Consider the following 13,709-nt stretch of genomic DNA (forward strand, 5'->3'; position numbering starts at 1 on the left):
TACGGACATTAGTAAAATCAGAGGATATTCTGTTAATGAAGCCAAGTAATTTCAGTGATTTATTTACTGTATTTTTGTGAAATAAAAGAGCTGAAACCTTTATCATGTGGGTGAGTTTCATCCGGCTGAACCAATTCACCTACTAGGCAACGCTTGATGTAAATAGTACGAACGACACACGACATAATAACCCAGAAAAACTTGTGCAAAAAATGTTCTGCTCAAAAAAATCTCGTCTGAAAAATATGTCAAATGAAGTTGTAGGATTTAATTGCTGAGGGTTAGAGCTCCTACAGTTGGAGATTGACAGAAGACACGAGGTTGCCGTTTAATGCATATTTGTTTCATGGCGAATAAATAATGAATTAGGTCACTTAAACTACATGCTGGAGAGTGAAAGTGACTGCGTTGAGCTAACTGTTCGGGCTGACTGGACTGACTGGGCGTTGGACGGCCTGTGGTCTCTTTATAGGCCACGTTCCTTTACAAAAGGGATGGAGAACATTTTAGAGAAGGGAATACGGAAGTCTAGGCATTTGCAGGGCTTATAACTGTCATTGGCTGGTTTAAGTGGCCACTTTACACAATGTGTAACATTCATAATTTTGTCTATGTTTGAACATCCATATTCCTTCAATTCTTCCACCTGTCGATTTAAGTAAAGTGAAAGGGCTGAAACGTTTATTGTTGTGAAGAGATTCATCTGATTTAATAATTTAACATGCCAGGCAACGCCTGGAATCAATTTCACAATTTTGAAATTACTTCTTTGGCCAGTTGGTTTGACTACAATATTTTGAGTTTGTCCAAATTTTTGTAGACAAACTACTGTATTTCACCTCGTTCACCACGTCCCTTTGTTCTTCAATCCTCCATGGTAGGAAGGCTGTTAATGTACTGCAGAACGATGCTCTCGTCGTCATGTGCAATACTGTTAGACTTGCATAATATAATGTATTGCATTCAATATAAAACGATGATTTGCTTTATCGGTCATCGCACTATATTTCTGGTGAAATTATTTAGCACGTGTGTGCGTCATCGATCATGGACTATGAAGGGGTTCTATGAAGTATACTTTAATATATATATTTGTTTTTAAAATCTATTTTTACCTCAGACACGCATGATCATGTAGCATTAAAATACCATAAGCCATAAGCCCTACTCAAACCCAACACAGAGACATATTAACTCACCGATCGGCCCTCAGAAAAACGATCAGAATATTCAAATTACAATTTGGAATTCTAATTTCCCGCCATATTATTTGTCACCCCTCCCGCGAAAATATTTCAAATTTGGAACCGAGCGTGTTCCATTTCGAAATTTGAAATCTGCCCGCGCGAGAGGAGATTAAATATCGAACCGGGACGTTCCACATTCAAAAGTGGAAAATTTCTAATTGGATCCGTTGGAAATTGGAACCAAATTTACAATAATTAATGTATTACAACAGAGATGAGGAACATTTTAGAGAAAGGAACATAAATGTTCAGAAATTTACAGAGCTTATATTAGCTGCCGTCGGCTGCCGTCGGCTGGTTACATTGGCACTTTACACACTGAGTAACATTCACCATTTTGCCTATTTTTGAAAATTTATAATCCTTAAATTATTCCATTGTTGATTTTTGTAAAATTAAAGCGCTAAAACCTTTTTTGATTCGGTCTAACTTTATTATTTCACCTACATAAATAGGCATGTTCTTCGTCTCTGTTGTAATGTATTGATCGCTTAAACTCCGTAGGGGTTGAATCCAGTTCTCGTCTAAAAAAATTGGACTTACTCAAAATCCGCACTTAAACCAGCCAATGACAGGTCATAAGCCATGTAAATGCCTAGACATTTATATTCCCTTCTCAAAATGTTTTCCCTCTCTGTTGCAACAAATTTACATCTAAATAACTCCCAAGGGAAAATTGAATCCAGCCTGTCTGCAAACATTTGAACATTCAATTGTTTCATTTGTTCCACGCCGAACGTTACACAGTATGTAAAGGGGCCACTTAATCGGCCAATGACAGGTCGTAAGCCCTGTAGATGCCTAGACTTCTATATTACCTTGTATAAATTGTCTTCATCTCTGTTGTAATATTCTTAAAATTCTCATTTATAGCTTCCCAGGGAGTTGAATCCAGTTCTTGTCTACAAACATTTGGAAAAACACGAAATACTGTCGATAAATCCACCTGGTCCATGAAGAAGTATAGAAATTGAAAAAATAATATTTTCAGGCGTTGCCTAGTATGTAGGTGAAATATATTTATAATATTTTAAATGGGCTTCTGTGAAAGAAAGTGCCCACTTCAAAGCGATTATAAACTCCAATAAATCCCAATTCAAGCAAAAAATGCTGGCTTGAACATGAATTTGGCATGACTTTTGGAAATCACCCAGACGGTACGCTTAGCGATCGTCTATATGTATCTACCGATCTGTACCAATCGACTACAAAGCCGGCTCATATAACGTTTCGATACATACACTCGGAAAGATAGTAAAACAGATAGAAAAAATAAAATAACTAAATTATATTTTTAGAGTTGTAACTTTCTGACGCATATAATCTGTGTCTGACGCCTAGATACTTATTTTTTAATAGGAGAGAACCTAGCGACATTATTTCCACTTCTAGGCGTTCGTTTTATTAAACTGACAGTTATTTTGGAATTTTATTGGACTTAAAAATTTACTCATTTCTCCCTCGTATTTTTAATAGGCTTTTAAGAAAAAAAGTGCCAACCTCGAAACGATTAAATTTTTTAATAAATCATAATTAATATTATGTATTAATAAATGCGCGTCTTAAAACATACTTTTTTGTCTTATACTTAATTTCAATAATATAGTCTTGTTTTATCTTATTTTATTATATTTTATCTTTAATTCTTAATATTTTGTATATATTTATATTTTCGACACTTGACACTTGTGCAATATTTAAACACATGTCCACCCTCATTCCAATATAACACCCACTCACCCACCCTCTCACTCACTTACACTCACACAAACACACTAGTATGTATTGTACGTGTATTTAATGTATTTCTGTGGATATCTGTCATTGGTTTTATTCTCTGTATATTTTATTTGTTATATTTTTGTTACATGTATTATTGTTGATATCCCCAATAAATAAAATAAATAAAAATAAAAAAAATAATTAAAGGAAAAATTCCTCGGTGGAACAAAATATTTGACACTTTTAATGCGTAGATAAACGTATCGAGGTGTTCTAGACTCGTCGGTATAAAATTATATACTTACATCAAAACTTGATGGTGGGGGATCGGTACCATACCGTTGTAGTCGGTCGAGAGACTTTTATCTTCAACTATGACGTCATACTGAAGCTATGTCATTTTAGAGCGTAGATATGTGTACCGTGACGTACGCTTCCCCTTGATTCATATCGAGGTACGTACCCAAAACTTAAAGGTGGAGGGTTGGTAGTATATCTTTATAATTGCTAGAGGGAATTTATCTTCAATTATACCGTCAAGGTGCAGGTATGACGTCTTTATCTTCCCATCATGATCGAGGCCCAGATTCAGACATACCGCAGTGTACTCCGGGGGTCGAGATATGTGCAATGTGCAGTGGCGAGCCGTGATTTATTTTATAGGTAATCTATTAAAAATGTTCATTAATTTGTACTTCATATAAGTACTTACATAACATGTAAGTAATGTAATTATAAATGACTATTTTTTGTAATTCTGTGAAAATCAACTCAAACAACAATTATTATTAACCACGCGATAAACGTAGTTTTATTCTACACTATTTTAATACAATACTTGCATAAAAGTTTATTAACAAATACCACAATGACATTCCGCAGATATTTCCATTATGATCTGTCATTGACAGTACTGTCAGGACTTGAGCACTGGCCGATTTCTTTTAAAATGAATAATGCCTAAAACGGCCACTGCGAACGCCACCTGTCCTATGTGATACATAATATGTCAACGGTAGCCCATCAAAGAAAAATAGTCCTTCGGAAATAATGTTCGAAATACTAGTTTCCAAATAGAGAATCTTCTAAAAATATTTGTAATCTGCAAGTTTGTTTTAGTACTAAAAAAGCCGACTTGGGTTAAAGACGAAAAATACAGTGTACTTTTTTGTATGGAAGAATAAGCTGAGGTAATCGGCTAGTTTCATCGTTCGGTAAGAATGATATTTTTATATAGATATTTTTTTGTAGAAAGATATAAACGGTGATTTATAATAATTTACAATTACTTTTTTGTTCCCCATAAATATGGTTGCTATAAATTATTATTATTAAAAGTCAATTATAATGGTAAGCTGTGCATAATCGCTTACTTTGACGATTCGCCCCTGGCAATGTGTATGTGTATCCGTGTAGGTACGTACTATAAAGAAGCGTTTCTTAGCGCCTTATCAGGGCCGCGTTCGCGAGCAGGGGATGATTTCCGCTCATGGCTCATGGCGGGGAACATAAATTAAGCGATTCCACCCTCTCTGTGTGGATTGTTACACAAGCAACGTACAACTCCACACGATACGGTAAAATTTGGCTGACGGTTATTACTCAACAGTGTTTCGAGTCGGTCCAAATTATTGCGAACAAGCACTGGATTTTGCACTTCAATAGCTCAATCACAAATAACTATCGACGTGCTTAAAAACATGCTAAGCATTTGAGCGATCGCAATGAACAATAATGAACATGCTTAACAAATTACAAAAGGGATGGAGAATACCTTAAATAAGGGAATATGAATGTCTAGGCATTTACAGGGCTTATGACCTGTCATTGGTTGGTTTAAGTGGCCACTTTACACACTGTGTAACATTCACCATTTCGCCTATGTTTGAACATCCATATTTCTTCAATTCTTCCATTTGCTGATTTTAGTGAAGTTAGAGAGCTGAAACCTTTATTGTTGCGAAGAGATTCATCTGACTGAATCATTTCTTATACTAGGCAACGCCTGAAAACAATTTTTCAATTTTAAAACTTCTTCTTGGACCAGTTGGTTTCATTACAATATTTGAGTTTGTCCAAATGTTTGTAGACAAAAGACTGGATTTCACCCCCTCGGGAGTCATTAAGATTAACAAATGCTTAAGTTATCACCGTCACTTATGTCACACACGTCTTAACAACGCGTGTGTAATCTCTAAGTCAACGCTCGTGTCGGTTTGTTTTTTGTTTTCCTCGTAAATAAATACAGTTCACTGGCAAAAAATCGGCGTTTATTTTAAAAATAATACAATATATTGCATTTGCAAAATAGTGCGGAATATCTAATACAAAAAAGTGAAAATTAAATTACAATTACTATGGCGACTGCTTTTCTTGACATTTGGCTTGTCGACCGCCGGCTAAATGCACTAAATAGCATGATAAATAATAAATAAAAATAGCAGTTTTAGAATATTTTCCATATTTACACCGTTGACATTCAAATATGTGATTGCGCAGCAGGATTATACGCCGCGAAACGTAAATATTTTCACATTTAATATTAGGTGTTCGCGGATGTTGCATTGTGATCGCGAATACGATAAACAACCATGGTGAGAAATTCTTATCACGTCGAAAGTTATTTGTGATTGAACTACTGGGAGTTGTTAAGCTGAACATATAACAACAGAACAGTGAATGTTACACAGTGTGCAAAGTGGCAAAAAACAGGTCATATTTATATTTAAATTTGTCGCAACAGAGAGGGAAAACATTTTTGAGAAGGGAATATAGATGTCTAGGCATTTACATATTTATATATATATAATTTTTTTTTGCACCACAACAGGCCAGGAGGCCTAATTACAGTGGTGAATTACATCACAGAGCACCCAGGCTTGAGAAAAATCACATTTTAATTTTTGTGTTCTCACCGGGAATCGAACCCGGAACCTTCCGTGCGTGAGTCTAGCGTCTTGACCACTACACCACGGAGGCCGCTTTATTTACAGGGCTTTTAAACTGTCATGGAGGAGTTGAGGACATATGGATGTTTAAACATGGGCAGAATGGTGAATGTTACACAGTGTGTAAAGTGGCCACTTAAATCAGCCAATGACAGGTCATACGCCCTGTAAATGCCTAGACTTCCATATTCCCTTCTCAAAAATATGTTATATAGGGAGGAAATAAATGGACAAACCCAAAACATTGTTAGGTCATATTTATTTACTTACGATCAAGGGCTCTATATAATAAACATTCTAACACGTCTTACAGCTACAAAGCGCAATTCTCGATTTCAATTTTTTAAAATTAATTATTAAAAAATAACACATACATTACAAACTAAAATTAACATATTACAACAGAGATAAAGAACATTTAAGAGAAGGTAATATAGAAGTCCAGGCATCTACATGGCTTACGACCTGTCAACGGCTGGTTTAAGTGGCCACTTTACACACTGTGTAACATTCACCATTCTGCCTATATTTGAACATCTATATTCCTTCAATTGTTTCATCTGTTGATGTTTGTGAAGTTAAAGAGCTGAAACCTTTATTTATGCGGGTGAGATTCATCAAATTGAATTATTTCACCTTTCCCCAGGAAGTTGAATCCAGTCCTTATCTACAAAATTTGGACAAACTCAAAATATTGTAAACATAAAGAGACTCTTGTCAAAATATAATATGGATTCTCGTCGAATGCAAACCCCGGTAGGTTGATGAAAAAAATATTTATGCTTCTAACTTTTTTTTTTACAGATTTCATTGAAAATTTTAATATTTACGAGCACGCGCAGCGCAAAGATCTACATTTCGCTGAAAACCGCACGTAAATTGGTTAAACCGGAAAAACAATGTATGATAGGTGCCCTAATGTCGAAATTAGAGCAGAATGCAAGGCTGAGTTAAGCATTATCGACAAAATTAAAAAAGGTCTTTTGCGATGGTTCGGTCATGTGGAGCGAATGAATGATGAAAGAACGGCTAAAAAGATTTATGATGCGAATGTGTCTGGTTGTAGAAGTCGAGGAAGGCCGAGAAAGACATGGCATGATCAAGTACAACAAATTCTTGAAAGTGGTCATGTGAAAAGTCGGAATAATCGACGTGCGTGCATGAGAAGATGTATGAATGTGAAGGAAGCAAAGGAAGTGTGCCAGGACAGAGTGGTGTGGCGTTCTATCCTCTCTGCCTACCCCTCCGGGGAAATGGCGTGATGGTTAGTTAGTTAGTTATACATTTCATTTCATTTCATATCATTTATTAGTTTATACATACAATGTTACGAAAATGGCACAAAAAACACTCAGGCAAATTCTGCTAGTACTAGGACTAGGCTCAGTATATGAAGGGTCGGCAAGCCAGAAATATTAATACGCCTAATGTTGCAATCGGTTCCTATATGGGCAAATGCCTGTTCTAAGAAACCGATTTGTTGCGGCAAATATGGTTTTCGAATATGTTTCCTATAAATAAAAACAATATTGAAGAAATAAAAAAAAAACAGTTATAGCCCAAAAGAGAAGAAAAGAAAAAAAAATACGTACAGAAGAATTATATATTTATAAAGATATCAATCCATTCTCCGTTATTGTACCATGTGATATGTGAACCGTATGAAATCGGCCAAACTTGGTGTTTTCAGTTAGCAAAAAACAGCTTACTTAGACAGAGGGGTTTAAAAATAAGAAAAAACGGAGAGAACATCAAAGCAGAAACTATTTCTGTGTATATTCGTCAGTCATCCATATTAATATTATATTTTTATGCATAGGAATACAATGAAAGCATCCACCCCTTTCCCGAAACTGTTCATAAAGACTTGAGTCTTTCTTCAGTTTCGCATATCAATATCAATTTTATTTTTTTAAAAACTAATTAAGCGAAAATTTAATACAACATTATTTTTGGTACGTGTACTTGTACAAATCTGGATTTTCTCCCAAGGGGGAGTAGGTATATATTTTTTATTTATATCCCTACAGAGATGAGGTAGAATTTTTTCAAATTCACGATTATGGATATTCGAGCGTTTATAGGGCTTATGACCTGTCATTGGCTGGGTTAAGTGTTACCTGGTGTGGATATTCGCTAATGAGCGGAATGGGGAATGTTGTAGTACTTAAAGTGGCCACTTAACCCAGCCAATGACAGGTCATAAGCCCTGTAAACGCTCGAATATCCATAATCCTGAATTTGAAAAAATTCTACCTCATCTCTGTAGGGATATAAATAAAAAATAAAAAATTTAATATTTCTTTACAATCAAACCGCGAAAATAACAAAACAAATAAACTTTCAAAACTTTCATTGTACCCCTCACTGCAGTATTGTCAGTTTGTGATCAATCAAATACACATGGTCAGCACAATCGCCTTTTTCTAATTTCCCAGTATTACAGTGGAGGAATACAGTGTTAGTTCCAAATTGAGACCGCGGCCGCGCGCTCCAGATCCCGCCTCGGAAAGGAAGAAGAACGTAGTAATACATGCATAGGGATAGCCGGAGAGGTGAGAAGTAAAACAGGATTCTTATTTTACATCCCGAAATTAAAAAAAGTACAATTAAAAAATATACAAGGTATCGGCTCTTTTACTTCACAAAAGTCAACAGATGGAAGCGTCGAGAAAATGAGGATATTTAAACAAAGGCAGAATGGTGAATGTTAAACAGTGTGTAAAGCGGCCACTTAAACCAAATAATAACCGTTTCAATCCACTGCAACCTATGGAATAGCTGGCTGGGGGGGGGGGGGGGGGTCGTGCGGCATCCATTTTAAAGCGTCTCATAATTTCACAGAAATTATTATTGATATTCATGCTGTCCTTATACGTGCTCTTCTATTCCTCACACTCAAAACATGGCTTAAAATAAATATGGGTTTGAGTAATAATTTTGTTTTCAATAATAAATATTTATCATTTATCATTTATTTATCAATAAACACCACAATACCATAATATAATGTATTAACACAATGGCTAAAAAATAAAAATCCCCAGGTAGGAATAAAAAAACATAAAAATATGATAATGCCATAATGTTAAATATAAACTAATTCTATAATACATAATATTATCTGACTCTCCAAATCAGCGAAATTAAAAATTCCCGTTATTTTCTGAATACACCTCGTATATAGGGTCAATATTATAGTCCTTAAAATGTAAGATGATTAGAATGACAGCTGTCAAACTCAAATCAACGGTGATGGGATATTACTGATCACTGATCATGTACCGATCAAATAAATTTTATCAGTTTTTTCATGCAAACATGAAACTCTGTTTCCAAAAATTGATAAAAAAAAAAACGCAAAAACAAGCCTATTATAGTGTGTTCAAGACAATTATTCACCAAAAATAAGACATTTATACTTTTTTCGTGAACATTATCAAACGAATTATTTTTTTATTCGATCAATTTACATTGGTCAATTTGTCACGTTGTGGCAAAATGATGTAACCTTTAAATTTATTTCAACAGAGAGGAAAAACGTTTTTGAGAAGGGAGTATGGAAGTCTAGGCATTAACAGGGCATATGACCTGTCATTGGCTGGTTTAAGTGGCCACTTTACATACTGTGTAACATTCACCATTCTGCCCATGTTTGAACATCCACATTTCCTCAACTCTTCCATCTGTTGACTTTTGTGAAGTAAAAGAGCTGAAACCTTCGTCACGAGGGTGAGATTCATCCGGCTGAACCAAATCACCTACTTGGCAACGCCTGAAAACAATTTTCCAATTTTTATACTTCTTCTTTTACCAGGTAGTGATTCAACAATGTTTGAGTATGTCCAAATCCTTGCAGACTGGCTGGATTTTCTCCATAGGCCCTGTAAATTCCCAGACTTCCATATTCCCGTCTCAAAAACGTTTTCCCTCTCTGCTAAAATAAATTTAAATATGAGCAACTCCCTATGGAGAAAATCCAGCCAGTCTGCAAGCATTTGGACAGACTCAAACATTGACGATGTAACCTTGTAAGAACGTCGTTAAAAATTAGGTTTATTTTAGTTTTAAAGCTGATTTGATATAATTATGTTGATTTATATGTCAAGAATTGTATTAAATTAACTAACCAAATACGTATGATTTTTCGTGTGTCGATATAAATCACTCCTTAGATGTTACTACAAAGTTATGTCGTCAGTTTTTCTGACAACTGTCATTCATCTTACATTTTAAGGACGAAAGCTCTACGTTTTTGTAGACTAGAAATATTTAACACCGACTCTATATAAGTACATATATGGATAGTTACCTCTCTAGTCAAAGCATCCACGCTACTTTTCAAATAGACGTGAAAGTAGACATTTCGCGTCAAACAATCATTTCCTTGCGTTTGCGGGACATTTCCTATGCCAGCTCAAGGAAAAAAAGACGTCTCTTTTCTAAATCCGGTAGCTTATCATAATTTATTATTTATCTTTTCTTCTCTCTAAGGATTTAGTTAAGGAGTTAGTGACTTCTTAAGCAGAGCGAAGATACATTGTCTTTTATATTTTGAGTACACAATATGTATGGGACTCGATTATGATGGAAAGATAAAGACCTCGTACCTTCGCCTTGGCGGTACAGTTGAAGATAAACTCTCTAGTGATTACAAAGATATACTATCGACTCTACCTGATTCCTAAATTGATTTAAATATGATGAATAAAATACCTTTTGCTACAAACTCCCAAAATTTCAATTTAAACTATTTTATAACCACACGCGTCTATCCTGGCATTTATGCGTAGCTTCTAAAACAAGTATATATGGCGAAAATGAACGGTAACGTGAGACGAGGACGACCAAGGAAGACGTGGCATGATCAGATAAACCAAAATCTTAAGTCTGGTCATGTCAAAAGCAGACAGAACCGAAGGGCATGTGTGACAAGATGTATGAATGTGGAAGAAGCTAGGAATCTATGCCAGGATAGACGTGTGTGGCGGTCCATTCTCTCTGCCTACCCCTACGGGAAAATGGCGTGATGGTATTAGTATTAGTAGTTCTTCGACATATATACATCTTGCCATACATGCCCTTCAGTTCTGTCTGCTTTTGACATGACCAGATTTAAATTGTTGGTTTATCTGATCATGCCACGTCTTTCTTGGTCATTATCGTCTCACGTTACCGTTCATTTTCGCCATATATACTTGTTTTGCCATTCTTTCGTCGTCCATTCGTTCTACGTGACCAAACCATCTCGGAGACCCTTTCGTCTCGTCGAGATGGCATTATTCATTTATTGGACAAGTCCGCCAGTTGACATTTCAATCGTAATGAGAATACCCAATACTGACTCAATTCATTGTGCTATTTTTTATAAACTTTTATACAAATTATGTGTTAATTAATGGATAATAAAGCTACACAAGAAGTTACGCCGTTTGAGATGATCAGATTTGCATTTCATAGATGAGAGTAGATGTATCACACAGAACCACAGAAAAAATAGCAATTTATAGTATACTAGCGGACCCGTCAGACGTTGTCCTGCCCGAACGTTGGCTTCCCTGCTATTAGCTTGGAAAAAGACTTTTCATTGATAATCAGGTACCTAACTGCTACTTTGTGATTAAATTCCAAAACTTAAAATTAATAATATTAAAATATTTCATTTAAGCAGGGTACCTAGGTACTTGTTTATGGTTGAATTCCGAAACATAAAATCAATGTTTTTTTCAAATATAGCATTCTTTTTGCAAACGTCAAACTCCGGTCGTCTCACCAACAAAGGGGTGTATTTATGTGGGAATACGATTTTTTTTAATGTATTGAATTTCATATTATTTTAGTGTTGCCAAAAATCCAATAAAAAGAAACAAATGGTTGGAAATTATAAGGAATTTAAGGAAAGAATCTGATTGAGATCCACATTAAAAAAATACCGTTTGTAAACATTCAAAAACAAACTTTTTTTGTACACAAAAAAACAACATCTTCCCATTTTTTCGCTAATGCGTTTCTCTGAAAACCGCACGTAAATCGGTTAAGCCGTTTAGGAGGAGTACGGTGACATCGCACGTACAGAGAAATTATATATATAAAGATATCGCTTACATTATATTATGTACCTAGTATTTCGGTAGAAATAAATGATATTTTTTTACAGCTTACCTGTAAATAAAATCACCGTTCGCCGCTGGTGTGCAGCTGCAAAGCAATCCCGGAAAATAGATTATTGTGAACAATAGAGACGGTAATTTTATACAAATTGGGGTTGTTATTAGGTCCGCGTCACTTCGCAGGGAAACTCCGTCGAATGAGATTCAATTTGTTATGTTAATTCCCGCATCCCCTTGTTTACAAGCACAATTCGTCAGAGATACTCTTCAGTTTGTTATTTATAAACGTCCCTAAAAGGTACTTTGTGGATTTTGGGTTCGATACGAAATAATATCTTTTTTTTTAATATACATAAATCATAATAATAATATAATATCTCTAACAGCATTATTAAATCTTCAGGTGTACCACAGGGTGCTCACCTTGCTCCTTTGCTGTTCAATCTATTCATCAATGATCTAAAAAGTGTTTTTCTTACTTCATTAAGTTGGCTGTTTGCTGACGACACTAAGATTATCAAACAGATTGTTCACCATTACAATCTAATTTTCTGTCTTTTAGCACCTTGTGCTTATCCAATAATCTACATCTTAACTTAAGTAAGAGCAAGGTTACGAGATTTTTTCGTCTGGAAATCATATACGACCAATCATATACGACTACTTATTGAACGATGAAATATTATCATCTGTGTCTAATATCCGAGATTTGGGTATTATACTTATTATACCATGGAATCACTTATCTACAATACCGCAGAGTGTGTGCGGACCAACTACTGCTTAACAAAATTACGACAGGAATAGTTGACTGTACAGAACTACTTAGTTTAATAACAATTCATGTGCCAGCCAGGATTTGTAGACGGCACCACATGTTTCATGTACCAAAAAGTAAAAAATCGTATGTAAAAAATGTTTTTTTTCGTAGAACCTTTTCAGTGTACAATACAAAATTTAAAGACATAGATTACACAAACATCACTCTGTCAGATTTAAAATTACAATAAAAATGCATTATGTAACTTGGTAGACATTATAATAATAAATATGTACATCTCCCCTCCCCTCCTTATCCTCTCTTCAAGCATCCTTGTCCAAATTCCGCCCAATTTACATTAACTTACAGTTCTTAAAAATAAAAAATAAATCTTTGATTATTGAAAAATATTTACGAGTACATGAAAAAATAATTTTTATATGCATAAACTTAGATGTATTTATTTAATATGTAATATATTTTCTTCATTAACTTGGTATACTTTGCGGAAATCTAATATTCATTCTGAGTTTATACAGTATATATCTGTTTGTTTACTATAAATATGTATGTAGAACTGTTTATTTCACAAATAAAATAAATAAATACTTGACACAGAACTTTATTTGAACATGTTATCATTAAATCCTTAAAACTCCTTGAATTTATTAACAGAAGCACAACTGACTTAAAAAAATATCAATACCCTTAAAGCTCTCTTCTGTTCCCTAGTTCGCCCGCACCTAGAGTATTCCTCTGTTATCTGGTCTCCGTATTATGATGTTCACATCAAGAATATTGAATCAGTTCAACATCGATTTTTAAGAAAGATAGGCTGGAGGCTGGGCTTATCCGGAGACCAATATACGCATAATGAGTTAGAAACTAGCTTAAATATATCTTCTCTTCAAGACCGTCGAAA

The sequence above is a fragment of the Micrasema longulum genome, unplaced genomic scaffold (genome assembly GCF_059751315.1).
Source record: "Micrasema longulum isolate JH-2025_06_02 unplaced genomic scaffold, ASM5975131v1 h1tg000927l, whole genome shotgun sequence".
In the NCBI taxonomy this organism is placed as follows: Eukaryota; Metazoa; Arthropoda; class Insecta; order Trichoptera; family Brachycentridae; genus Micrasema; species Micrasema longulum.